The following is a 26994-nucleotide window of genomic DNA, read 5'->3' on the forward strand; positions in this document are numbered from 1 at the left end:
AATGCCCATAAATGTAAGCAAAAATGTTAAAAAGCCAATGTGTAGCATAGTTCAGAAAGTTGACCTGATTGAGCAAAATGAATGTGATTTTTGGATTCAGCACACCAAAATTATCCTAAATCAGCTCAAAAAACTTAAACAATAACTTAATAACTTAAACAATAAATTTGTTGTTGACCAGTGTAATAATAATAATAATGGATTAGATTTATATAGCGCTTTTCTATGAACGCATACTCAAAGCCCACACAGTGGATCCATTATTCATTCACTCTCACATTCTCCCTCTGGTGGTGGTAAACTACATTTGTAGCCACAGTTGCCCTGGGGCAGACTGACAGAAGCGTGGCTGCCAATTTGCGCCTACGGCCCCTCCGACCACCACCAAACTTGCCCAAGGACACAAAGGCACATGGACCAGAGTGGGATTCGAACCGCCAACCCTTCAGTTATTGGACGACCCACTCTACCATCTGAGCCATGGCCGCCCCCACGATAATAGTGTCTAGTCTTTCAGGAAACTGTTTCAGATAAAGTAGCATGTAGCCATTTAGTTCCATTCATTTCATTTTACAAAGAAATAAAAGGTGACAAGCTTCTCCAATTGTCCGGCCTTTCACAACTGATTATACTTCTCTGTCTGCAGTTTAAAATTGAGAAAAATATTAAATAATTTGCATATTATGCTGCCTTCACCTCCTCTCCCAAAACACTTTGGTGGCCAGCTGACTAATACCCCGTCATTCGGCTGAAAATTGATAACGGCTCCACAGCTTATCATCAGAATTTGTAAAATTAAATAAGAGTGATATTTACAAAAAAGCAATCTGTTTGGCGAGTGCTTCAAAATCAATTTCAAGCGACAAGGGTCAAAGCAGCGTGCTCGGGTTTGACAACAGTACCGTAGCTTAGTGCGACCCAGCTAAATGGTAGCAGGTAGACGCATGCAATTACTGGCATAAAACACTCCTGACTCCCTCCTAATTATAAACCCTTGTGAATAATCACAGCCCGGCACAATTAATGGAGCAACTCTTCAGCTGAAAACTGGGGGAGAGCTACAGCTTGTACCGACGACACATTTTAATTTCGCAGATTTCATTAGGCCTATGCATTTTGTGATTAGACTTATGAAATGTGACTGACCTTCTGATGCCGCAGAGTCGGGCTCTGATTGCAAATCTGCCCGGCTGCCATATGAAGAACGCTATCAACATTATCTATATCACTGTTTTAACAAGGTCTATAAAGCACCAAAAATGAGTTTTAATAATGCATATGGGTAGATCAAGATTTTCATTTCATGTACAGTCAAAGCTACATGAATCACAGATGGTTCATTTAAAGCAGAGGTTCTCAATCTTTTTCTGTCGGGCCCCAATTTGGAGAACGAAAAATCTCCAGGCCCCCGTCCACCCCAACGACATAGTAACAGTGGTGCAATGCCAATTTTTATTGAAAGAAACATCAATATCGTAAAAATACTTTTTACTTAAATTTAAATTTGAAATTTCTTTTGGCTTAATAGAAGATTTTTTACTTAATTGAAGATTTTTTTGGCTTAACTGAAGATTTTTTTTAACTTAATTGAAGATTTTTTTGACTTAATTCAAGATTTTTTTTTTTTTTTACTTAATTGAATATATATATATATATATATATATATATATATATATATATATATATATATATATATATATATATATATACAGTACAGGCCAAAAGGTTGGACACACCTTCTCATTCTTCGCATTTTCTTTATTTTCATGATTATTTACATTGTAGATTCTCACTGAAGGCATCAAAACTATGAATGAACACGTGGAATTATGTACTTAACAAAAAAGTGTGAAATAACTGAAAACATCTCTTATATTCTAGTTTCTTCAAAGTAGCCACCCTTAGCTCTGATGACTGCCTTGCACACCCTTGGCATTCTCTTGATGAGCATCAAGAGGTAGTCACCTGAAATGGTTTTCACTTCATAGCTGTGCCTTGTCAGGGTTACTTAGTGGAATTTCTTGCCTTATTGATGGGGTTGGGACCATCAGTTGTGTTGTGCAGAAGTCAGGTTGATGCACAGCTGACAGCCCTATTGGACAACTGTTAGAATGCATATTATGGCGAGAACCAATCAGCTAAGTAAAGACAAACGAGTGGCCATCATTACTTTAAGAAATGAAGGTCAGTCAGTCTAGAAAATTTCAAAAACTTTGAATGTGTCCCCAAGTGCAGTCGCAAAAACCATCAAGCGCTCCAACGAAACTGGCTCACATGAGGACCGCCCCAGGAAAGGAAGACCAAGAGTCACCTCTGATGCTGAAGATAAGTTCATCTGAGTCACCAGCCTCAGAAATCGCAAATTAACAGCAGCTCAGATTAGAGACCAGATGAATACCACACAGAGCTCTAGCAGCAGACACATCTCTACAACAACTGTTAAGAGGAGACTGCGTGAATCAGGCCTTCATGGTCAAATAGCTGCTAGGAAACCACTGCTCAGGAGAGGCAACAAACAGAAGAGATTTATTTGGGCCAAGAAACCCAAGGAATGGACATTAGACCAGTGGAAATCTGTGCTTTGGTCTAATGAGTCCAAATTTGAGATCTTTGGATCCAACCGCCGTGTCTTTGTGCGACGCAGAAAAGGTGAACGGATGGATGCTACATGCCTGGTTCCCACCGTGAAGCATGGAGGGGGAGGTGTGATGGTGTGGGGGTGCTTTGCTGGTGACGCTGTTGGGGATTTATTCAAGATTGAAGGCAACCTGAATCAGCATGGCTACCACAGCATCCTGAAGTGACATGCCATTCCATCCGGTTTGCGTTTAGTTGGACCATCATTTATGTTTCAACAGGACAATGACCCCAAACACACCTCCAGGCTGTGTGAGGGATATTTGACCAAGAAGGAGAGAACCAATCGAGATGGTTTGGGGTGAGCTGGACCGCAGAGTGAAGGCAAAAGGGCCAACAAGTGCTAAGCATCTCTGGGAACTTCTTCAAGACTGTTAGGAAACCATTTCAGGTGACTACCTCTGGAAGCTCATCAAGAGAATGGCAAGAGTGTGCAAAGCAGTCATCAGAGCTAAGGGTGGCTACTTTGAAGAAACTAGAATATAAGAGATGTTTTCAGTTATTTCACACTTTTTTGTTAAGTACATAATTCCACATGTGTTCATTCATAGTTTTGATGCCTTCAGTGAGAATCTACAATGTAAATAGTCATGAAAATAAAGAAAATGCAAAGAATGAGAAGGTGTGTCCAAACTTTTGGCCTGTACTGTATATATATATATATATATATATATATATATATATATATATATATATATATATATATATATATATATATATATATATATATAGTTTTATTGTGATTGATTTTATATCTGTACAGCACTTTGACTGAAAGCGCTTTACAAATAAATTATTATTATTATTATTATTATTATTATTATTATTATCATTATTATTATTATTATTATTATTATTATTATTATTATTATTATTATATTATATATATTATATATATTATATATATTATATATATATTAATTGTTTTTAATTCTGTAAAGCACTTTGTGTTGCATCTGTGCATGAAAAGCGCTTTATAAATAAAGGTTGATTGATTGATTGATATATATATATATATATATATATATATATATATATATATATATATTTTTTTTTTTTTTTTTTTTTTTTTTTTTTTTTTGCTTAATTCAAGATTTTTTTTTACTTCATTGAAGATTTTTTTTTTGTGCTTAATAGACGATTTTTTTTTACTTAATTGAAGTTTTTTTTTTTGGCTTAATTTAAGATTATTTTACTTAATTCAAGCATTTTTTTTTTTTTTTGCTTAATTCAATTTAAGACTGTGGAATTTTTGCACTTTTTGCGCTTTTTTTTTTTTTTTTTTTTTTTTGCAAAAACACCCTAGGGGCCAAACTGGACCCATTGGGGGGCTGCATTTGACCCCTGGGCTGCATGTTTGACACCCCTGGTGTAAAACGATCTGTCACCGTGTTACGGCGGGGGGGTTACCGGCCAGGTCTGACCGGGGACCGGCAGGCAGGGAACCGGGCCACAGTAAGAAGCAGACCGGACCCTGTTCTGCTGTCATGTCCCAAAATTATGTTGATCTGGATCCAGCCGCTGCCCCCGACCCCTTCATTTCTGGCTGTGAATGGACTCCTCCGTGGGCCACCTGTAAGCCCATTATAAAAAAAAAAAAAAAAAAAATTAAGAACTCCAGCTGTGTTGGCCTCTCTGATCCTTGACCCAAAATACATAAGTACTGCAAAAGGCAAAGGCTAGATCTGTCCAGTTTATCAGTTATAAAACAGAACCCCCCCCCCACACACACACACACACACACACACACACACACACACACAGAGGCCACTGGGCTTTTATAATATAGATTCAGAAAACAATGACGCTACTGTGCCCAGTGGGGGATGAGTGGGAAGTCCAAGTTTCGTTATCACTTAGTTAGCTAAATGGTGTGATTTAAATATTTTGTGTGATCATCTTCTTTTTTAAAATTTTTTTAAATTATTTTTACCTCCGCCAAGGAGGTTATGTTTTTGCCAGGGTTTGTTTGTTTGTTTGTCTGTCTGTCTGTTTGTCTGTCCGTTAGTGTGCAACATAACTCAAAAAGTTATCGACAGATTTTGATGAAATTTTCAGGGTTTGTTGGAAATGGGATAAGGAAGAAATGATTAAATTTTGGTGGTGATCGGGGGTGGGGGGGCCCACGGGGGGGGGCGCAGACCAGAAAATTTCATCAAAATCTGTCCATAACTTTTTGAGTTATGTTGCACACTAACGGACAGACAGACAGACAAACAGAGACAAACAAACAAACCCTGGCAAAAACATAACCTCCTTGGCGTGGGGGGGCCCACAGGGGGGCCACTGATCAGCCTTGGCGGAGGTCTGCGCTCTCCGAGTGCTTCTAGTTTTAATTATTTTTTTAATTTTATGTATTTATTTTTATTTATTTTATGTTATTATTATTATTATTATTATTATTATTATTATTATTTTTTTTTTTTTTTTTTAATTTAATTGTATTATTTTTTTTTTTTTTTTTGTATGTGTGTGATCATATTTACTGCTCAGTTCATCATATTATGTGCTCTTTCTTTTAAAATTGTGTTTGCATGCTAAGTTGCTTTTCTGATGTTTTGCATTAAAGACAAGCTCTGTTCAAAATGAAGAGGTGCTGTGCTCAGTTTTTTAAATTAAAGCTCTTTATGACAGTGATTTTCATGCTGTTAAGAACAATAATCAGCGCTCCATCACATCTTTAGTTCATAAGACACTGGTGGTTGTTCAGGGTCTACATAATCAATGGAAACACTGACATTATTTAATTTACCAAAATCAGATACAAGTGGACTTTCTCGTCTTCAGATCATCCTGTTATATGGTCTTACACTCTGCTTGAGGTGATGATGGAATGTAAATTCTATGAACCCCTCACAACTGAATATGTGCATGATGTCACAACAAAAATAACAAAGAAGAAAAAATACACATTACTTGTCAGTGTAAGAAGCAACCCATGATATTATCCCATACAGCCCCAGTGTTACTTTTGTGTCAGTTCCCAAATAAATGTTACTCTCTATTTAACCTTTCTTAAATGATTTTTATCACCATTTATTACAATATTATCCACTGTTTTTAGCCTTTTTTTTTTTTTTTTTTGTGAAAATCAGGTATGTTCCTATATTTAATTCGCTTATCATGTAGCTGTTCATAAAAGCTCAGAGTAAAATTGAAGGTTATTATATCAGAAACAAAGAAAACTGAAGAAAAAGTGACTTTTTTTTAGTAAAGTTATCAATAATTAAGCATAAAAATAAGTGTGTCCATCCAGTGTCATTGATTCAACTCCATGGGTTTTACTGGTGAATCGGCGTTGTAGAAGATGATGGTGTTTCCATGGTAACTATGGAGCCTCTGAACGTCCAAATGGATCATATCTGATGACCTTAAAAATCCTAGTGCAATGTTTATGGCAGCTCCTAAATGGATTTTTCTATCTTTTTAACCTTTCTTAAATGATTTATCACCATTTATAATGATATCACCCAATGTGTTTTGCATTACTTAGTGTAAATAATGTATTTTTCCTACATTTAATTAACTGATCATGTAGATGTTCATGAATGTTCAGATGTTTACGACCTTGTTTGCAACGTAGATTAAGAAAAAAGGTGTATTAATTCAACATTGCTTTGATTAGAGTGAAGTTTGGGTTCTGGGTTGAGGTAAAATATCTCTTTTGGGACTGATCAAAGTTTGAGAACCCAGATTAAAGCGGACTCAAACACTTTCAGTATTCGTGATAGTACTAAAGAATCATGATGTGAACATTAATGCTCCACACCCGCCTCTATAAAATACCTTATGTCCACTACTACTACTGCTACCATTTAAAGTGAACATCACTGGACTGGGAAGGTGTGGACAGTGTTATTTATTTATTTATTTATTTATTTTAATGGTGTGATCTGTATGATACCCCTCAGCCATGTTTAAGAACAGATGGTCCAATCAACCTGGTATCAAATATTACAATGTAAAAGTACTGACATCTTTCCAACACCTGCTTTTCTGTTCCGTATAGGGAAATGAACGTGACAATATATTTACTTTTAACAGATGTTTGATGCATATATTTTAAACGATCCATTTAAAATTGCATTGTAATAAGTTTATTAAGATGAGGATATGGGTAAAGGTATCTGTTAGTGCTGGAAAATTGTAATTTTATTGTAGAAGGCTCTGAAGCTATGGGAGAAAAAGGGCAGTGTTTAATCCTTACTAGTCATGAACAAAGTACATATAATCATATATGAAGTGATGGTATTCTTCTTACACTGATCAGTTGTAACATTCTGAGCCATGACAGAAAAAGTGGTAAAAATATTGATTATTTCATTCCAAAAGGACCTTTCACTGGGTTGGATATATTAGGCAGCAAGTGGACATTTAGTCCTTGAAGCTAATGTGTTGGAAGCAGCAAAATTACCAACATATGGAACTGAGTGACTTGGACCAGGTCCATATTACAATGGTGATGACTGGGTCAGAGCATCTCCACAACTGCAGGACTTGTTGGGTGTTCCTGGTCTACAGTGGTTAGTACCGACCAAACATGGACTAAGGAAGGACATCCCAATATCAGGCCAGTTGATCATCTGTGGGAGGTGTTGGACTAATATATCATGAAGGTCCACGTCTACTTCCAGGACTTCAGGGATCTGATGCTAACATCTTAGTCCAGATACCACAGAACACCGTCAGAGGTCTGGTGGAGTCTAGGCCTCGGGTCAGGGCTGTTTATGTGCAAAAAGTGGAACCTACTCAATATTAGACCAGTGGTGATAATGATGTTCTGCTCCCATAGATGCTGAGTTGATTGTTTTTTTAATTACAGTTGTGCTCATACGTTTACATACTGACAGAATGCGCATGGGACGGTCTTGGATGTTCCAACACAACAATGACCCAAAACACAAGGCCAAGTCGACCTGTCATTGGCTACAGCAGAAAAAAGTGAAGGTGAAGGAGTGGCCATCTCAGTCTCCTGACCTCAGTATCATTGAGCCACTTAGGGGGAGGTCTCAAACAGGCAGTTTATGCAAGAAAACCCCAAATCTTAAAAGAACTGAAGGTGTTTTGCCAAGAAGAATGGCCAGCTTTACCACCTGAGAAAATAAAGTACCTCATCCACAACTACCACAAAAGACTTCAAGCTGTCACTGATGTTAAGAGGATTAAGAACCAGGGTATGGAAACTTTTAATCAGGGTCATTTGGATAGTTTCTGATGTCAGTATGATTTAAAAAGACCAAACACATTTGTTTGATGATAAACGGCATCGCCCAACCACTAGCCACAAGTGAAAGAAAAGTTTCTGTATTATTATTCATATTCTCTGAAAAATGACCAAAGAATCACAATGTCTGCTAGGGTACGAACACTTATGAGCACAACTGTATTATACATTGGGAATGAACAATATCTGGAGATGCTTGGACCCAGTGATTTGACCGTCACAATTCCTCCCTTGTTAAAGCTGCGCATGACTTTGGTCACCAATTTTTCATCAGATCTGTAACACTTGAATAATAGCTATATATATATATATTGACCCTTTGCACCAACGTCACAGTTATCACATGACTAGGGGTGCAGCACCATGGTGGACGCAAAAGCAACACAGCAAACAAACGAATGAGCGACGGATTATGTCTACCAGCACTGAAAATAAAGTTTTGGAGTTGTCCTGTGAAGTGACTAACCTCACTGGACGGCAGAAAGAACGCTATTTGGAGAAGCTAGTGATAGCAGGGCTAGCTACCGACCTATACCTTCTCCCCCTTCTGATGTGTTTATGGATCTAGCGAAATCCTCCAGTCTACCGGAGTTTAACCCTTTCATGCGTAGTGGTCACTACAGTGGACAGCTATTCTACAGCTGTTCTCTTGTATATTCATGGGTTTAGTTAGTTTTAGTTGGATATCAGCCAACACAGTGGACGCTTATGCATCATCCTAAATAATGGAATTCATACAGTTACTGTTCTTACTGTTTGTTGTTCTTGATCAACTTGATCTGCACAAACATATTTTAGTATAAATTAATTGCTAATTGTTATTAGACTGTAACTAACGGTTTTCTTAAACAAAAAGGTTTTTTTGCATATTATCTCCATGAATTGAGTAATAACTAGTATTAGAGTATGTTAAAATGTGAGTATTAGCAGCATTAAAAATGTTTTTATTTCATAGTTTTCACACAGTTTATCACTTTCTGATGATGGGTTTTAAATGCAGGTTTCTTTGCTTCAAAAATTAAATGCATGGTGTCCAGCTGAGTGGACATTTTTGTAACTCCATGACAAACAGGGTCATAAAAAATTTCAATTGCATTGTTTTTTTTTTTCATGCCTAAAGAGGAATAAAATCCCTCAAGAAAAAAATATTGACTAAGGTTCTCATAATTCATGCATGAAAGGGTTAAAGCACACAATTTGTCCCATTCTGTTCTAAATGGAGTGTCCCCATACACAGGTACTGATCTAAAAGCATACAAAAGTCTGGATGATACCAGTTCTTTGCCTCAGGTTAGATTACCAAGTCGCTGTCCGACTGTTCACAGGAGAGGAATGGATCTCAAAATGGTAAAGGAAAGATACAGCTAATGTTAGCTAGCTAGCTGTGTATGTTTTTAACATGTTTCCCCCAGCATGCCATTAAAACTCAAATAGACTGGAACCAAAAGCAGCTCTAATTAGCTAACATTGTGTAATAATGTTACTGTTTGCCATAGTATCCGACAGTATTAGCTCTGTTGTTGAAGTGTCTTCCTTTCTACTATCTACACACAGTCATATGTACAGTTCCACCACTAGAACATATTGCACAGCATAATGACAATAACAGTAGGACATATAACAAAGTGTAGCTGGTAAAAAAAGGCAGCCACTACAACAGAGCTAATATTGAAGGCTACTTATGACAGCCACTGGAACATAGTGGCTCATAGTAGTTAACCCAGTCTACCACCTAGCTAGCATTTGGTGGAGCTAATATGCTATAGACGCAAACAGAGCCTGTTTTACCTGTAATATCAGGTCCATCAGATCCAGGCTCTGTCTGGAACCAGCTGAAACCATGGGTGTCTGTGAAGAAGGATGGAACTGTTGTGTGCGACCACTGTACGTGTAAAGCAGGGTTAAAAAACCAACAAAAACGAGAACGTTCAGATCAAATTCGATATTAGCTGGTTTGCCGTCCAGTGTGCAGTCCGGCACTTCCGCCGTCCGTCATGGTGTTTGTTTGCGGCGCGAACAGAGCGTGACGTAACGTGCAAAGGGTCAACAGCAAAGTATAGCTAGCAGTATAGCTAGCAAATGTGTCAAACCCCAGTGATATCCTAATTATCACGAATCAGTTAGTCTTTCAGTGATTCCGCACCTGAATCACTCCCCTTTCGATGAAGAATTTCGAAGTGTACTCCACCACAAACAGTTTGTTTACATACCAAACCGAAACCTAAACGAAACCGTCACTCTGTGTTTTTTTTCAGAATTTCACACAGCCGCAGTATGGCCGCAGCAGCAACAAACATGGAAACAGCTTTAATTGCATCTTGCTTCTGCGGTCATTTTTACTGTTTTAAAGACATCAACATTGAGGGTTTGTTGAGCCGCATTATGTAATAAATTCCCATTATGTAATAAAAGTTCAAAATGTAATAAGAATGTCACGTCATCTTGTAATAAAGCCGCGTTATGTAAAAAACTGACGCATTTTGTAATAAACTACTTCAATGCATTATGTAGTAAATTTTTTCGCATTATGTAGTAAGTTATTACAATTTGAGAAATTTATTACAAAATGCACTTGACAGATTTTTATTTAAAAAAAATAAAAATGTAACAACATGGTTCATTATGTATGTACCAAAGGTGTGACGGTTTAGCTCTTTTTTATATCCAGAAATGTTGTTTACATTGTTAAAGACACTTTGCTGAGGTTTTTTTTTTTTTTTTTCAACTGGCATAGACACCTTATATTAATCGAAACATTTTAATTTGCCTTAAAAAGGTTCTGTTTAGAAATAAAGTCATTTATTGTTCAACATCAGCATTTTCTACTTTGTGTGTGCATGTTGGAGTGTGTGGACTAATTATGAATGTGATTCTAATAGGTAGGCTATCATTAGCACTACTACAACTACTAATCTGCAGGGCTAGTTCAATTAAAGAGGGGGAAAAAAATCTACTTGAGTGTCATTATTACGTAACGAACCATGTTATTACATTTTCCTGAAAATAAAAATGTGTCAAGTGCATTTTGTAAGAAATTTCTCAAATTGTAATAACTTACTACATAATGCAAAAAAATTTACTACATAATGCATTGAGGTAGTTTATTACAAAATGCGTCAGTTTATTACACAATGCGGCTTTATTACAAGATGACGTGACGTTCTTATTACATTTTGAACTTTTATTACATAATGGGAATTTATTACATAATGCGGCTCAACAGGGTTTAACATTCACTTGCTGCCTAATATGTCCAACCTACTGATATGTTCCATTGTAATAAGATAATCAACATTAATACCACTTTACCTGTCAGTGGTCAGAATGTTTTGGTGTTCGTCATTTTGAGCTCCATATGCAAATATTTTAAGCCTAGGTTAATATTCACATGAAGTATTTGTAAATAAACTAATACAGCACACATAGGTCTGTATATGACAACATATACAGGCGTTAAAGTAAAGGTATTCTCTCTATTCGACAGTGATCAGAGGATTCGCTGCCTTCAGGGTTTCCAATGTAAACACTATGGTCACTGTGCAGCCAAGGTAAGCAACAAGGCAAGTGCAAGGCTCTGGAGAATGTCCTGAAGGGAAGCAGCTGATAACACACACACACACACACACACACACAAATATACTGGCCTTTGACAGAAAAAATAAATAAAATAAACATGGAAGCCTTTGTGGAGAAGGTCAGATGAGACCCAAAGGTCACAAGATGGCGAGGGCAACCCCCACTTGTATAGCGCTTTTGGCTTTTGCAGAAAAAAAAAAAAAAAAAAAAAAAGGTACATAAACAGGTTGAAGAAAAGCAGGCTTTGTTGGAAAATCAGGTTGGAAGTGCTAAAAATAATTACATGTTACAGCAAAAGATAACTAGTGAAACTATGATAGAATAATCAAATAGTTAGCTGCTTAAAAGCATTTTATAAATAGGAAATAAGAGAAGTCTATGACAGAAGAGCAGAGGGAAGCAGTTTCACAGATAAACTGGATAATTTAAGGTCAGTTAACCCTTTCATGCTTAGTGCTCACTCCAGCTGTTCTCATGTATATTCATGGGTTTTGTTGTTTTAGTTCCATATCAGCCAACACAGTGGACACTTATCCATCATCCCATACACTGACATTCATACCATTACTGTAACTTTGCTGTTCTTGATAAAATTGATCTGCAGTAACATGTTTGAGCATAAAGTAATTGCTTATTATTTTTTTTTAAAACTAATTAACACAAAAAAAATTTGTTTTTTGCTTTTGTTTTTTTTTTTTTTTCATATTATCTCCATGAAGTGAGTAATGACTAGTATTAGAGTATGTAAAAATGTGACAAAACTTCAGATTAGCAGCATGAAAACTGTTTTTATTTCATACTTTTCACACAGTATGTTTCTTTACTTCAAAAATTAAACACATGGTGTCCAGCCAAGTGGATTTTTTTGCAACTCCATAAAAAATAGGTTCATAAAAAAAATTTCAATCACATTGTTTTTTTAAATTCAATCCAATACAACTTCATTTGTAAAGCACTTTAACCCTTTCATGCATAATGGTCTCTCCATTGGACAGCTGTTCTCATATATATTCATGGGTTTTGTTGTTTTAGTTCCATATCAGCCAACACAGTGGACACTTATCCATCATCCCATACACTGACATTCATACTATTACTGTAACTTTGCTGTTCTTGATAAAATTGATCTGCAGTAACATGTTTGAGCATAAAGTCATAGCTTATTATTTTTTTTAAAACTGTAATTAAGTTGTTTTTTTTTTTTTTTTTTGCATATTATCTCCATGAAGTGAGTAATGACTAGAATTAGAGTATGTAAAAATGTGACAAAACTTCAGATTAGCAGCATGAAAACTGTTTTTATTTCATAGTTTTCACACAGTATGTTTCTTTACTTCAAAAATTAAACACATGGTGTCCAGCCAAGTGGATTTTTTTGCAACTCCATAAAAAAAAGGTTCATAAAAAAAAAAAAAAATTCAATCGCATTGTTTTTTCTTTTTTTTTTAATCCAATCCACCTTTATTTGTAAAGCACTTTAACCCTTTCATGCATAATGGTCTCTCCATTGGACAGCTGTTCTCTTGTATATTCATGGGTTTTGTTGTTTTAGTTCCATATCAGCCAACACAGTGGACACTAAATGCCTCATCCCATACACTGACATTCATATTGTTACAGTAACTATGCTGTTCTTGATAAACCTGATCTGTAGTGATATGTTTTAGTGTAAATCAACGAACAAAACAGTTTTTTTTTTGCATATTATCTCCATGAAGTGAATAATAGCTAATAGTAGAGTATCTTAAAATGTGGGAAAACATCTGATTAGCAGCATAAAAATGTTTTATTGCATAGTTTTTCATGTCACTTTCTGATATTAAGTTTTAAATACATGTTTCTTTGCTTAAAAAATTAAAAGCATGGTGTCCGGCTGAGTGGACATTTTTGTAACTCCTTGAAAAAAAAAAAAAAAAGGATTGCATTGTTTTTCATGCTTAAAGAGGAATAAGAACACTCAGGAAAAATATCTTGACTAAGGTTCTCATAGTTCATGCATGAAAGGGTTAAAACAGCCACAGTGGACCAAAGTGCTGTACAGAAAAAATAAATAAAAACCAAAATAACAGAGTAAAATACAAGAATAAATTAAAAGACACAGAACTACTGTAAAGAATAAAATTTTAAAAAAAATAACAATAAAATAAAATACAAATAAATAGATAGATAAAAATACAGAGGAATAGATAAAACCTAAATAAAAGAACATAATAGAAAAATAGATTAAAAACATTAAAAAAAAAAAAAAAAAGCTGTACAATTAATGCCAAATTTAAGAGGAATAAAAACACTCAGTAAAAAAATCTTGATTAAGGTTGTCATAATTCGTGCATGAAAGGATAAAGCGCTCAAATTGTAGATTTCAATTGTTTTTTTTTGTTTGTTTTTTTTTATTAACTGTGTGAAATTAAAAGAAAAATCTCATTTTACTGCGGTAAAAGCATGCACGTCGTATTCTAAGAGCTGCATTTTTCACTACGTCGACTGCAAGTTCTGACATGACTATTTATTGCATTTTTTTGCTGGCGATGAAGACTCAGTATTTATACCACACCTGGCCTTTATCTGTACACCTCCACTGTTCTGCATCACTATTATCCATGAGTTTGAGAGTAGACACTAAGGACATGTCCCTACAAATGTCACTGAAAAGACGATTGTCCTTGCTGTCATTTTTAATGATCCCAAAAAGTTGAACGAAAACGAATGAAGGTAAGGCAGCGGCCGAGTGATTCTACGGAAAAAGAGATGCATTTGTTTGCTAGTTTTATTTATTTATTTATTCATTTATTTTTTCTCTTTTCTATCTGTTTGCTGGTTTTATGACAGTTGCATATTAGAACAGAAAAAAAATTATCATCAAAAAAACAGATCAGCCACTGGAAACAGGAGCTTTCAGCGTCATTTTCATCCTGTGATTTAATGAATGGAAATCAAAAATGCAAAGCGTCACACCAGCTGTGAACAAAAGAATCATTCATCTGTGGAAAACTGGCTTTTACCAGTTTTTCTTCTTTTTTTTCTCCAAATACAGTAGACACACTCACAAACACACACACTCACCTACACACTCACACATATAAACTTGTATTGCTATCATTTCTAACCTGAATCAGCTCATTATCTTCATCCAGATGCAGCCTGGCATGCTCAGCTTTTACCAATCACCTTAAAGCAGTGAAACATTTACGCTTTATCAGGCAAGTGATTGTTTTTGGTCATTTCAATAAACATTAAATATCAGTCCAATCCCATACCTCACTGAGGTCAAGTGAGCATGATGGATTTTTATAAAACTACAGGGTGGGGAAGCAAAATTTACAATGAACATTTAGTTGTTTTCTCTCAGCAGGCACTACGTCAATTGTTTTGAAACCAAACATATATTGATGTCATAATCATACCTAACACTATTATCCATACCTTTTCACAAACTTTTGCCCATATGAGTAATCAGGAAAGCAAACGTCAAAGAGTGTGTGATTTGCTGAATGCACTCGTCACACCAAAGGAGATTTCAAAAATAGTTGGAGTGTCCATAAAGACTGTTTATAATGGAAAGAAGAGAATGACTATGAGCAAAACTATTACCAGAAAGTCTGGAAGATACTATTAAAGAAGAATGGGAGAAGTTGTCACCCGAATATTTGAGGAACACTTGCACAAGTTTCAGGAAGCGTGTGAAGGCAGTTATTGAGAAAGAAGGAGGACACATAGAATAAAAACATTTTCTATTATGTACATTTTCTTGTGGCAAATAAATTCTCATGACTTTCAATAAACTAATTGGTCATACACTGTCTTTCAATCCCTGCCTCAAAATATTGTAAATTTTACTTCCCCACCCTGTATACAGTGATTCACACAGATTTTATAGACATTTTAAGGCTGTAAATCAGTGGTTCTCAACCTTTTTTGGCTCATGACCCCGTTTTAACCCTTTCATGCATAGTGGTCACCACAGTGGACAGCTATTCTACTGCTGTTCTCTTGTATATTCATGGATTTTGTCGTTTTAGTATTATATAAGCCAACACAATACACCGCAATTTATAACATTACTATAATTTTGCTGTTCTTGATAAACCTGATCTTATTTGTTTGAGTGTAAATCAATTCCTTGTCATTGTTATTAGATATTTTATTTTATTTCATTTATTTTTTTTTTTTTTTTGGCATATTATCTCCATGAAGTGAGTAATGACTAGTATATACTACTGTCTGGTCATTAAAAAATGTGTTTCAATTCACACACAAAAGAGCAAAAAGTGTTGTGCAAAAATCCGAACTGAAAAAAATAGCCCAAAAATTTAAAATATCCATAACTTTTTGTTTGTCATGTATGTTAAAATGTGAGAAAACATCAGATTAGCAGCATTAAATGTTTTTATTTCATAGTTTTCACACAGTATATCAGTAAATACAGGCTTTGTTGCTTCAAAAATAAAATGCATGGTGTCCAGCCTAGTGGACACTTTTGCAACTCCATGGAAAATACCTTCATAAAAAAAAAAATATATATATATTGCATTGTTTTTTTTTAATGCCTAAAGAGGAATAAAGAAAAAAATCTTGATTAACGTTCTCATAAATCATCATCCAGGCCAGCCGAGAGACATAGTCTCTCCAGCGTATCCTGGGTCTTCCCCGAGGTCTCCTCCCGGTGGGACATGCCCGGAACACCTCCCCAGGGTGGCGTCCAGGAGGCATCCGAAACAGATGCCTGAGCCACCTCAGCTGGCCCCTCTCGACGCGGAGGAGCAGCGGCTCTACTCCGAGCTCCTCCCTGATGACTGAGCTCCTCACCCTATCCCTAAGGGTGCGCCCAGCCACCCTGTGGAGGAAACTCATTTCGACCGCTTGTATCCGGGATCTTGTCCTTTCGGTCATGACACAAAGCTTATGACCATAGGTGAGGGTAGGAACTTAGGTTGACCGGTAAATCCAGAGCTTTGCCTCTCGGCTCAGCTCCTTCTTCACCACAACAGAACGATACAGCGACTGCACCGATCCATCTGTCAATCTCACGCTCCATCCTTCCCTCACTCGTGAACAAGACCTCAAGATACTTAAACTCCTCCACTTGGGGCAAAGACTCCCCACCGACCCGGAGAGGGCAGACCACCTTTTTCCGGTCAAGAACCATGGCCTCGGATTTGGAGGTGCTGATCCTCATCCCGCTCGCTTCACACTCGGCTGCAAACCACCCCAGGGCACGCTGAAGGTCCAGGTTTGATGAGGCCAATAGGACAACGTCATCTGCAAAAAGCAGAGATGAAATCCTGTGGTCCCCAGACCGGACCCCCTCCGGCCCCTGGCTGCGCCTAGAAATTCTGTCCATAAAAATTATGAACAGAACCGGTGACAGAGGGCAGCCCTGCCGGAGTCCCACATGCACCTGGAACAGGTCTGACTTACTGAAAAAAAAAAAAAAAAATAATAATAATAATAATTTTTATTTATAAGCGCCTTTCAAGACACGCAAGGACACTGTACAACAAGATAAAACAAACAATCCATAAAATATGAAGAAATAAACAGATCAAAACAAATAATTACTATATATAGAAATGAAGTTGTAGAATGGAGAGTAAAGCTTATGGGGGGTAGGCTATTCTGAGAAGGTGAGTTTTGAGTCTGGATTTGAATGTGGGGAGAGAGTCACAGTTACAGATGGATGGTGGGAGGGAGTTCCAGAGCTGAGGAGCAGAGCGGCTGAAGGCTTGGCCTCCAATGGTGCTGAGGCGGACAGGAGGCACGGTGAGGTGGATAGAGGAGGAGGACCTGAGGGAACGGACTGGAGTGGTGACATGGAGGAGGTCAGACAGGTACTGAGGAGTGAGATTGTGGATGGTTTTAAATGTGTACAGGAGGAGTTTTAAATCAATTCTCTGTTTGATTGTGACCAGTGTAGTTCCTGGAGGATGGGGGTGATGTGGTGGTAGGAGGGGGTTTTAGTGATAATGCGGGCGGCAGAGTTATGGACCAGTTGCTGCTTATGGAGGGACTTTTGGGGAGACCGAATAGGAGGGAGTTACAGTAGTCAAGGCGGGAGGTTACGAGACTGTGTACAAGAATAGAAGTGGTACGGGGGGTGAGGGAGGGGCGGAGATGGTTGATGTTGCGCAGGTGGAAATATGCAGACTGGGTGACGTTATCGATGTGGGATTTGAAAGCTAGTAGTGCTTATCGACGATGACACCCAGACTGTGAACCTGAGGGGAGGGGGAGACTGAGGAGCTGTCAATAGTGAGAGAAAAGGTGTTGGTTTTGGAGAGAGTGGATTTTGTGTCAATGAGGAGCATTTCTGTTTTGTCACTACTGAGTTTCAAGAAGTTGGAGGTGAACCAGAATTTAATTTAATATGACTGTTTTTTTTTTTGTTTTGTTTGGTTTTTTTTTGTCAGTTTATGATCTTATAACAGTTGTTTTATTGCATATCTTTACTTTTTAGCAAGTGCTGCTGGGATGTTTTATGGCAAGAGAAGGGAGATGACAAAGTCCAATAACATACAAAGGTTGAAATTTTGAATTTCAGAGTATTTCAATGAGGCTGAGACAAACGCCTTATATGATGTTCAAATGGATCCGGCCCTACCAAGTTCCTCTGAGTGGAAGGAAGATTTTTGGTTCATGAGTGAAATTATGTTGTACATGATCAAACAGAGTTAGATATTTGTGACTTTTTGGTAATGATGATTTGTACAGGGGTTGGACAAAATAATGGAAACACCTTAAAAAATCAACAAAATATAATTTAATATGGTGTAGGTCCGCCTTTTGCGGCAATTACAGCCTCAATTCTCCGAGGTATTGATTCATACAACTTGTGAATTGTTTCCAAAGGAATTTTAAGCCATTCTTCAGTTAGAATACCCTCCAACTCTTTTAGAGACAATGGCGGTGGAAATGGACGTCTTACTTGAATCTCTAAAACTGACCATAAATGCTCAATAATGTTGAGGTCTGGGGACTGTGCCGGCCATACGAGATGCTCAACTTCATTAGAATGTTCCTCATGCCATTCTTTAACAATTCTAGCTGTATGGATTGGGGCATTATCATCTTGAGGTGAAGGTGTTTCCATTATTTTTTCCAACCCCTGTATGTTTTCTATTGTACTGGTGGGATTAACCCTTTAATGCATGAATTATGAGAACCTTAGTCAAGATTTTTTTTTTTTTTCTTGAGTGTTTTTATACCTCCTTAGGCATAAAAAAAATAAATAAATAAAATTGTGATCGAGTTTTTTTTTTTTTTTCATGGAGTTACAAAAATGTCCATGCATTTAATTTTTTAAGTAAAGAAATATGTATTTAAAACCCAATATCAGAAAGTAAAATGACAACAATGAAATAAAAACATTTTTAAGGCTTCTAATTTGATTTTTTCTCACATTTTACCATACTCCAATGCCAGTTATTACCTCATATACAGTAATATGCAAAAAACAACTCTTTTTGTCTAACAAATAACAACTGATTTACACTTAAACATGTTACTGCAGATCAGGTTTATCAAGAACAGCAAAGTTATAGTAATGGTATGAATTGCAGTGTATTATGGGATGTTGCATAAGTGTCCACTGTGTTGGCTCATATGGAACTAAAACAACAAAACCTATGAATATACAAGAGAACAGCTGGAGAAGAACTGTCCACTGGAGTGACCACAATGCATGAAAGGGTTAATGTGGAACCTGATTATGAATATGGGGTGGACAGAAAGAGAATATTTTTGTGTTAATTGGAAAATGGTTGGTCTTGGGGAGGGTTAGTGTCATGTCTCGTCAAGTGTGTTAATTTAGTTATGTTAACGCCTATGTAAATATATAATTTTATGTCAAATATTTGAGTATAGTTTTAATTTATTACAATTTAGATTTTATTTACCTAATATTTGGAACCAATATTCACTTTTAAAGTCTTTGAAAAGGTTCGTTAAGCATCTTTGTGTTATTTATGCGATCAATTATATACATTTTTCAAATCTGATTTTATATATTTTTGTGTGTTTTTCATCCTTTTGTGTTGATATAGTAGGTTAAAGTGGAAAAAAATAATAGGCAGATGAGATGCAGATGAAGTTGTGCTAAAAAAAAAACATACCAAACATGGGTATAATAAACATTTCTCTGTAGCGTATATAAAGGCAAAATCAAAAGTACTCAAAAACGGCCAAAATAGGCTCAGACCCTAAGGGTTAAAAAATAAATTAATTAATAAAATTATTTTAAAAACGTAGCTGAAAAAACGATTGTATTATGCAGTTTCCTATCAAGACAACTGTTTAATGTAAAAAAGCTAAAACTTTCACTTTCCTGGGTTTCAGGAGGATATATCCTACCAGGCTCTTTCATCCCTCTGCTGTGGCTCTCTGTGGCTTTGGAAAATTAATGAGTATTTAACTTATTTTATTTTAGTCCCTTTGTTTTTTAAATGTAAGTCTAAATGTGAAGATGCTGGTGATATTAGATATTACAGGTATGATCTCCTGCTGCACAACAAAAACCAGTCGCTGTCCAGACAGGAGGTGCTGAAATGCTTTGCCTCGTGTCTGGAAGAAGTGAGAAGAGGTCAGACCCACGGTTAGGATAAAGAAATCTGACAAAATAACTGCACAAAAAGCACAAAGCATGAGCACAACGCAACAGAGATGCATCCACGGTGAGGTAACCACATGAAGCGAATGAGTGAAACGCAGGATGCTGGGTGGATGTTTTGTCCAAGTAGTGGCGGTGTATCTGAAGCTTGCTCGTAACTCAGATTTTGACTTGCAAAAAAAAAACTAACTGATCTGGGACTGGGACTGATCTGCCTTGGCGGAGGACTGCACTTTCCAAGTTTTTGTTGTTTATATATAATTTGAACATTCTCACCTAAAAATTACATTTTTCTGACATAGAAATCAGAACAAAATGGACTTAGAGACCCATATAAAACAAATTTTTATATATATAGGAGGTAGAAACAAGTGGTAAGATAAAGATAATAATAATGTTATTTGGTGGTAAAAAAAAAAAAAGTGGAATTACTCCCCTTTTTTTGGTTGTTTGTTCATTTTGCATAATATTTCTTGTACATGTTAATATACCAGGGATTAAAGCAAAAAATTTTCATCTGACTGAAAATTTTCTTCTGGTCAAAATCATTGGCCACTATTAAAAATGATGCAATACAATACTACTATAGTGTACAAGTTTATATAGTCAAATTTGGTAATACTGTAAAACACACTGAATGGGAGAGTGTACAGGTTTAGAAGATTAGTAACATGGGTAGAAAAAATGTCATGAGTGGTAATGGTGGGGGGTCTGGGGGTCCTCCCCCAGAAAATTTGTAAAGCTTCAGGTCAATTTTGCTGCTCTCTGGTTAATTTTAAAAAGTATGAAAACCTTTGAAGCAAGTGAAAATAATAACTAGAAGAAAACCTTACCGCAAAAAATGAGTGAAAAACTTTTTATTTAACAATTTAGGAACTCCTAAAACATAACTCCAACTCCAACAGCACATGAATTTTGGGGAAAATGTCTGTGTAAATGTAACCCTAACCAACTAATCTTTTATTTTTTTCTGCTTTTTGGCACTGCAAATACCAAGGGTGTGAATGAGCAGCGTTTCCTTCCAAAGATATATAGTCATCAATCTCTCCTCCCGACATAAAAATAAAGAAGTAATCTTATTATCATCACTGTTAAACCTATCAGCCCCCTGTGCCTGTGTTAAACACCTGCAGATTCAGGACAGTAGACCCAGGACAGGATCGCGGTGCCGACTGGACTCCGCGAAACACGTGGGGAAGTTACTTCAATATGACTTTTTTCCCCCCTCAATTTTTCCATTTGACGGAAATCCGTGGTGGTGACGGAGAACTTTAATCCCTGTAATATACACAACTACATAAAGAGTTACAAAGAAAAGAGATATTACTGCATTATTGTTTTATTTGGCTCTTTTTACTTTTTTTTATCTACTACCATACCTGTGCATGCAATGTTTCCAACCTTTGTGACCATACCCACTCAGGAGACAGGAAGTGAATAGTGTCATACCATTAGCATTAGCTTTAGCATTAGCATCTCCATCTTTGTATAGAGGATCTTTGCTGCTCTTTCTGTCTCTCCTGTCATTTTAGTACTGTGAAGTGGACGGACTATCCTCCAACCATTCATTACCTCATCTGTGGACTCTTGCACAATCCAATCAAACCCTCAAATCAGAAATTTCCCTCTCCGGGAAAACTCGAGCTCCAACACGCATCACCACCACCATCAGTGTCAAGGCTCTTGGGTAGGAGGTAGTGGTGGGGGTGGGGGGGGTCCTTCTTAGCCGAGGCATCTAATTCATAGCATCACCTCTTATGGGGTTTAGGGTTTAGGTGCCAAAGTCTATTCCTTCTGGTTACAATAAATTCCAATTTACTGCAAATGCTCTCATCCTCTTTCATTTCTCTGTATACGTCTGTCCTGATTGAAATGGGAAACAGGGACCGAGGCTGAGACTGCATACGAATTTAATTCAATGATGGGAAAATAAGTCACTACAACCAGGGTGTGATTTATCAAAAAAAAAAAACAGAGGGGGGGATTTTTATTTTTAAATCATGAAAAAACAAGCAATCAACAGGTCTGATTCTTTTTTAAAGTTAACAGTAAGCCCTACTACATGTCAAACTGTTGAACATTTATCTTTAATGCAAATGTTTAAAGACATAGAGATAGGTTTTATGCATCCCAAAATGTCCATGTGTCGTTTTCAACACTTCAGCTCTAAACTTAGCAGGTACCATGACCTGAAATACAGTTTCATCCACCAAATCACCTTCACATCCACTTACCAATTAACACCTCATCATGAACAAAATAACCCCTATCACCAGTTTGGTCATGTGGTACAATCTGGTCCCACAACGCAAGCAGAGACGTGTCCGATTTCTGCATTTTAATCCACTGATCTGTACACATAGATGGACACAGACCACATGGTAGTCGCTTTTCCATTGACCCTCAAATTGCACAAATATAACTTGTGCATAAAAAATTACCTAATGGAAAAATGACAATTTCGCCAAAAGTCTCATATTTTGATTAAAAGTTGAGGTGGTTTTTCAGGCGTAGCGCAAATGGTATATCACACAAAACAGCAAGGGAAAGACCTTTTTTCGCAACTAGAGTCAGGTGAATTAAAAAACCAGAGGGTGATGTACGTTACAACAAGCAAAGAAGAAGAAGAAACATGTCGTGGGATGTGTGGACACACCAGGAAACCCGATAATTTTTTAATTAAGTACAAGACAGAGGGGTAATATATAATAATAATGAATATATCTGTAAATCAAAACCATATTTCCGTTCGTCTCATGTTTATGGAATGACTTCTCGTGTCATCTCGCGATAATAAATAAACAAATCATCGCATTTGTGATTTAATGGACTTTTGTTTTTTCGACATTTAGTAAATATCGGTAAAGTTTTGCGCAGATGTCCAATGGAAAAGCGACTAGTGAAACCGGATCAATCAATGCCTTATCAACAGTAATTATTGCAACAGGATCAGACACTTAGAGGTTTGGGTACAATAACACTGGTCTACAATTTTTTAGAAATGATTTGCTTCAGACATTAAATGTGCTAAATGTTACGTATTTTAATAAGATTAATTGGAAAATAAATGACAAAAGTGCCGGTTTGCTAATGTTTTCAAGGTATATGATAAAGTGTTATTACACAGACAGTACAGGCCAAAAGTTTGGACACACCTTCTCATTCTTCGCATTTTCTTTATTTTCATGACTATTTACATTGTAGATTCTCACTGAAGGCATCAAAACTATGAATGAACACATGTGGAATTATGTACTTAACAAAAAAGTGTGAAATAACTGAAAACATCTCTTATATTCTAGTTTCTTCAAAGTAGCCACCCTTAGCTCTGATGACTGCCTTGCACACCCTTGGCATTCTCTTGATGAGCTTCCAGAGGTAGTCACCTGAAATGGTTTTCACTTCATAGCTGTGCCTTGTCAGGGTTACTTAGTGGAATTTCTTGCCTTATTGATGGGGTTGGGACCATCAGTTGTGTTGTGCAGAAGTCAGGTTGATGCACAGCTGACAGCCCTATTGGACAACTGTTAGAATGCATATTATGGCGAGAACCAATCAGCTAAGTAAAGACAAACGAGTGGCCATCATTACTTTAAGAAATGAAGGTCAGTCAGTCTAGAAAATTTCAAAAACTTTGAAAGTGTCCCCAAGTGCAGTCGCAAAAACCATCAAGCGCTCCAACGAAACTGGCTCACATGAGGACCGCCCCAGGAAAGGAAGACCAAGAGTCACCTCTGATGCTGAAGATAAGTTCATCTGAGTCACCAGCCTCAGAAATCGCAAATTAACAGCAGCTCAGATTAGAGACCAGATGAATACCACACAGAGCTCTAGCAGCAGACACATCTCTACAACAACTGTTAAGAGGAGACTGCGTGAATCAGGCCTTCATGGTCAAATAGCTGCTAGGAAACCACTGCTCAGGAGAGGCAACAAACACAAGAGATTTATTTGGGCCAAGAAACCCAAGGAATGGACATTAGACCAGTGGAAATCTGTGCTTTGGTCTGATGAGTCCAAATTTCAGATCTTTGGATCCAACCGCCGTGTCTTTGTGCGACGCAGAAAAGGTGAACGGATGGATGCTACATGCCTGGTTCCCACCGTGAAGCATGGAGGGGGAGGTGTGATGGTGTGGGGGTGCTTTGCTGGTGACGCTGTTGGGGATTTATTCAAGATTGAAGGCAACCTGAATCAGCATGGCTACCACAGCATCCTGAAGTGACATGCCATTCCATCCGGTCTGCGTTTAGTTGGACCATCATTTATGTTTCAACAGGACAATGACCCCAAACACACCTCCAGGCTGTGTGAGGGATATTTGACCAAGAAGGAGAGTGATGGAGTGCTGCGCCAGATGACCTGGCCTCCACAGTCACCGGACCTGAACCCAATCGAGATGGTTTGGGGTGAGCTGGACCGCAGAGTGAAGGCAAAAGGGCCAACAAGTGCTAAGCATCTCTGGGAACTTCTTCAAGACTGTTAGGAAACCATTTCAGGTGACTACCTCTGGAAGCTCATCAAGAGAATGGCAAGAGTGTGCAAAACAGTCATCAGAGCTAAGGGTGGCTACTTTGAAGAAACTAGAATATAAGAGATGTTTTCAGTTATTTCACACTTTTTTGTTAAGTACATAATTCCACATGTGTTCATTCATAGTTTTGATGCCTTCAGTGAGAATCTACAATGTAAATAGTCATGAAAATAAAGAAAATGCAAAGAATGAGAAGGTGTGTCCAAACTTTTGGCCTGTACTGTATATATATATTGGTTTATGTACATTTATATAATAGTTTTATAAATCTTCCACTAAATAGAACCTGTCAAGTGAATGTATTCTAATGTGCAGACAGTGTTTTGAAGTAGATCTTGTAGCTCTGAGACAAATATTCCTTTTGAGTCAAACCCATTCTCTCGTTAATTCTTGAGTTTCACATTTTGACCCAAGGCTGTGTCTTGGAAAGTTCAGCCAACCAGCATTTTTGACTTGATTTTTCTTTATCTTTTTCTTTATTAACTCTCATGTGGTAAAATTTCATTACTTTTATTCTGGAAGCATTTTCCTTGTAGACCAGTGTAACAGGTGGTGGCAGGCCAGTAGACCAAACTACACTCCCTCTAAAGGTAAAGCAGGGCCAACACCAACTTGAAATACACCTTTAACCCATAAAGACCCAAATATCCACCGTTGACCGAAAGCATCTACTGATCTAAACTGTTGATCCACTAATCCTATCAATCCATTTAAATAATTGGTATAAATTGCAGTTTGTCATCTTTTCATGGTCATCAGATATGACCCATTTGGATGTTCAGAGGCTCCATAGTTACTGTAGAAACACTGTCATCTTCTACAACATTGATTCACCAGTAAAACCCATGGATTTGGATCAATGACAGTGAATGGAGACACTTGGTTTATGTCCAGTCAATGCTATATTTTACTTTATTTTCTTCAGTTTTCTCTGTTTTGATATGATAATCTTTGACTTTAATTCGAGCTTTTATGAACATCTACATGATCAGTCAATTAAACACAGGAAAATAGATGATTTTAACTAGAAAAAATGCAAAATGCAGAGGATAATATTATAATAAATGGTGATAAATCACTTAGGAAAAGTTAAATAAAGAGAAAATTTTATTTGGGAGCTGACACAAAAGTCACACTGGGTCCTAATGGGTTAACCAGGTCACAGTCTGAGGCTACGTTCAGACTGCAGCCAAATCTGATTTTTTTGCTGCTATTTGACCTGTATCTGACCTGTTAAAGACAGTCTGAACGGCACAAATCCGCTTTTTTCAAATCTGACCCAGGCAATTTTCATATGTGGTCCTAAATCCGATTCATATCGGATATTTTGCAATGTGACGTCAGTCTGAACAGCCAGGTCCCATTTTAGGATGCTTCTAACAGTGTTAAATAATAATACATAAGATATAAACAATAAAGAAAACCAAAAAACAAAAATGAAAATCCATATCTGCATTTGAATAAATACCTAAAAATATCGATACAGTACTTTTTCATATCGATACAGTATTGTGAAATGAAATATCGTAATATATTGCAGGATCGATATTTTCTAACACCCCTAACCCTGACCACAAACATGTATCAGGTTGTTTAAAACGCTGGATTAACGTCAAAAGTCATTCAACCCAAAACCAGCTCATGGTTTGGGTCATATAGATGGTCTGGTTGATGTTTGTCACTCACAAATAATAAACAAAAATTGAACTGTTTGCCATTTTGGTCAGTTGCAGTAAATGAACAAATAGCTCTACGCTGAAGGAAATCCACTTTCCCCTCCTGATGATCACAGTGTTTCATGTAGCCTGGTCTGCACTTACTGTTTAATGCGCATCACGAATGTAAGACATGTCAGAGGTTTCTAGACTGAATGACGGATGGACAGATGTCAAGAGGCATCTGTCCATCTATTTTCATATCTTATTTCGTAGTGAAAAGGTCTAAGCCCTCAAGTATGCGAGGATAAAAGTGGAGAAAAGCAGGGGAGAGATACAGTATATGATCTTATTATCGAAAATACTTGCTTATTCTCTGTGTTGAATCTTTTTTTTTTTTTTTTTTTTGTTTACTTTATTTTGAATATGCAACAAGACAAAGTAATCTTACTTAGTCCTTAGAAATCAAACAGGTAGTAAGAAGTCATGGAAGAAAACTGGAAAAACAAAAACAAAACTTATGCACATACATGACTTTATTTGCACATTCGAAAAGGAGTGGGAGGAAGTATAACTAATTTAATCCCATCCTTTCTCCACACAACAGTCTATCCTTTAGCTTTCCATCAGCAGAATATATGAAAAGTCAGTAACTAACCTCACTCATCATCCTCGCATACACATACATACACATACACTGGTTATTGAACATTGAAATATCAAAAAGTGACCAAAAATTATCATTAGAATATAGAGATCTAAACTT

The sequence above is a fragment of the Sphaeramia orbicularis genome, chromosome 9 (assembly GCF_902148855.1).
Source record: "Sphaeramia orbicularis chromosome 9, fSphaOr1.1, whole genome shotgun sequence".
In the NCBI taxonomy this organism is placed as follows: Eukaryota; Metazoa; Chordata; class Actinopteri; order Kurtiformes; family Apogonidae; genus Sphaeramia; species Sphaeramia orbicularis.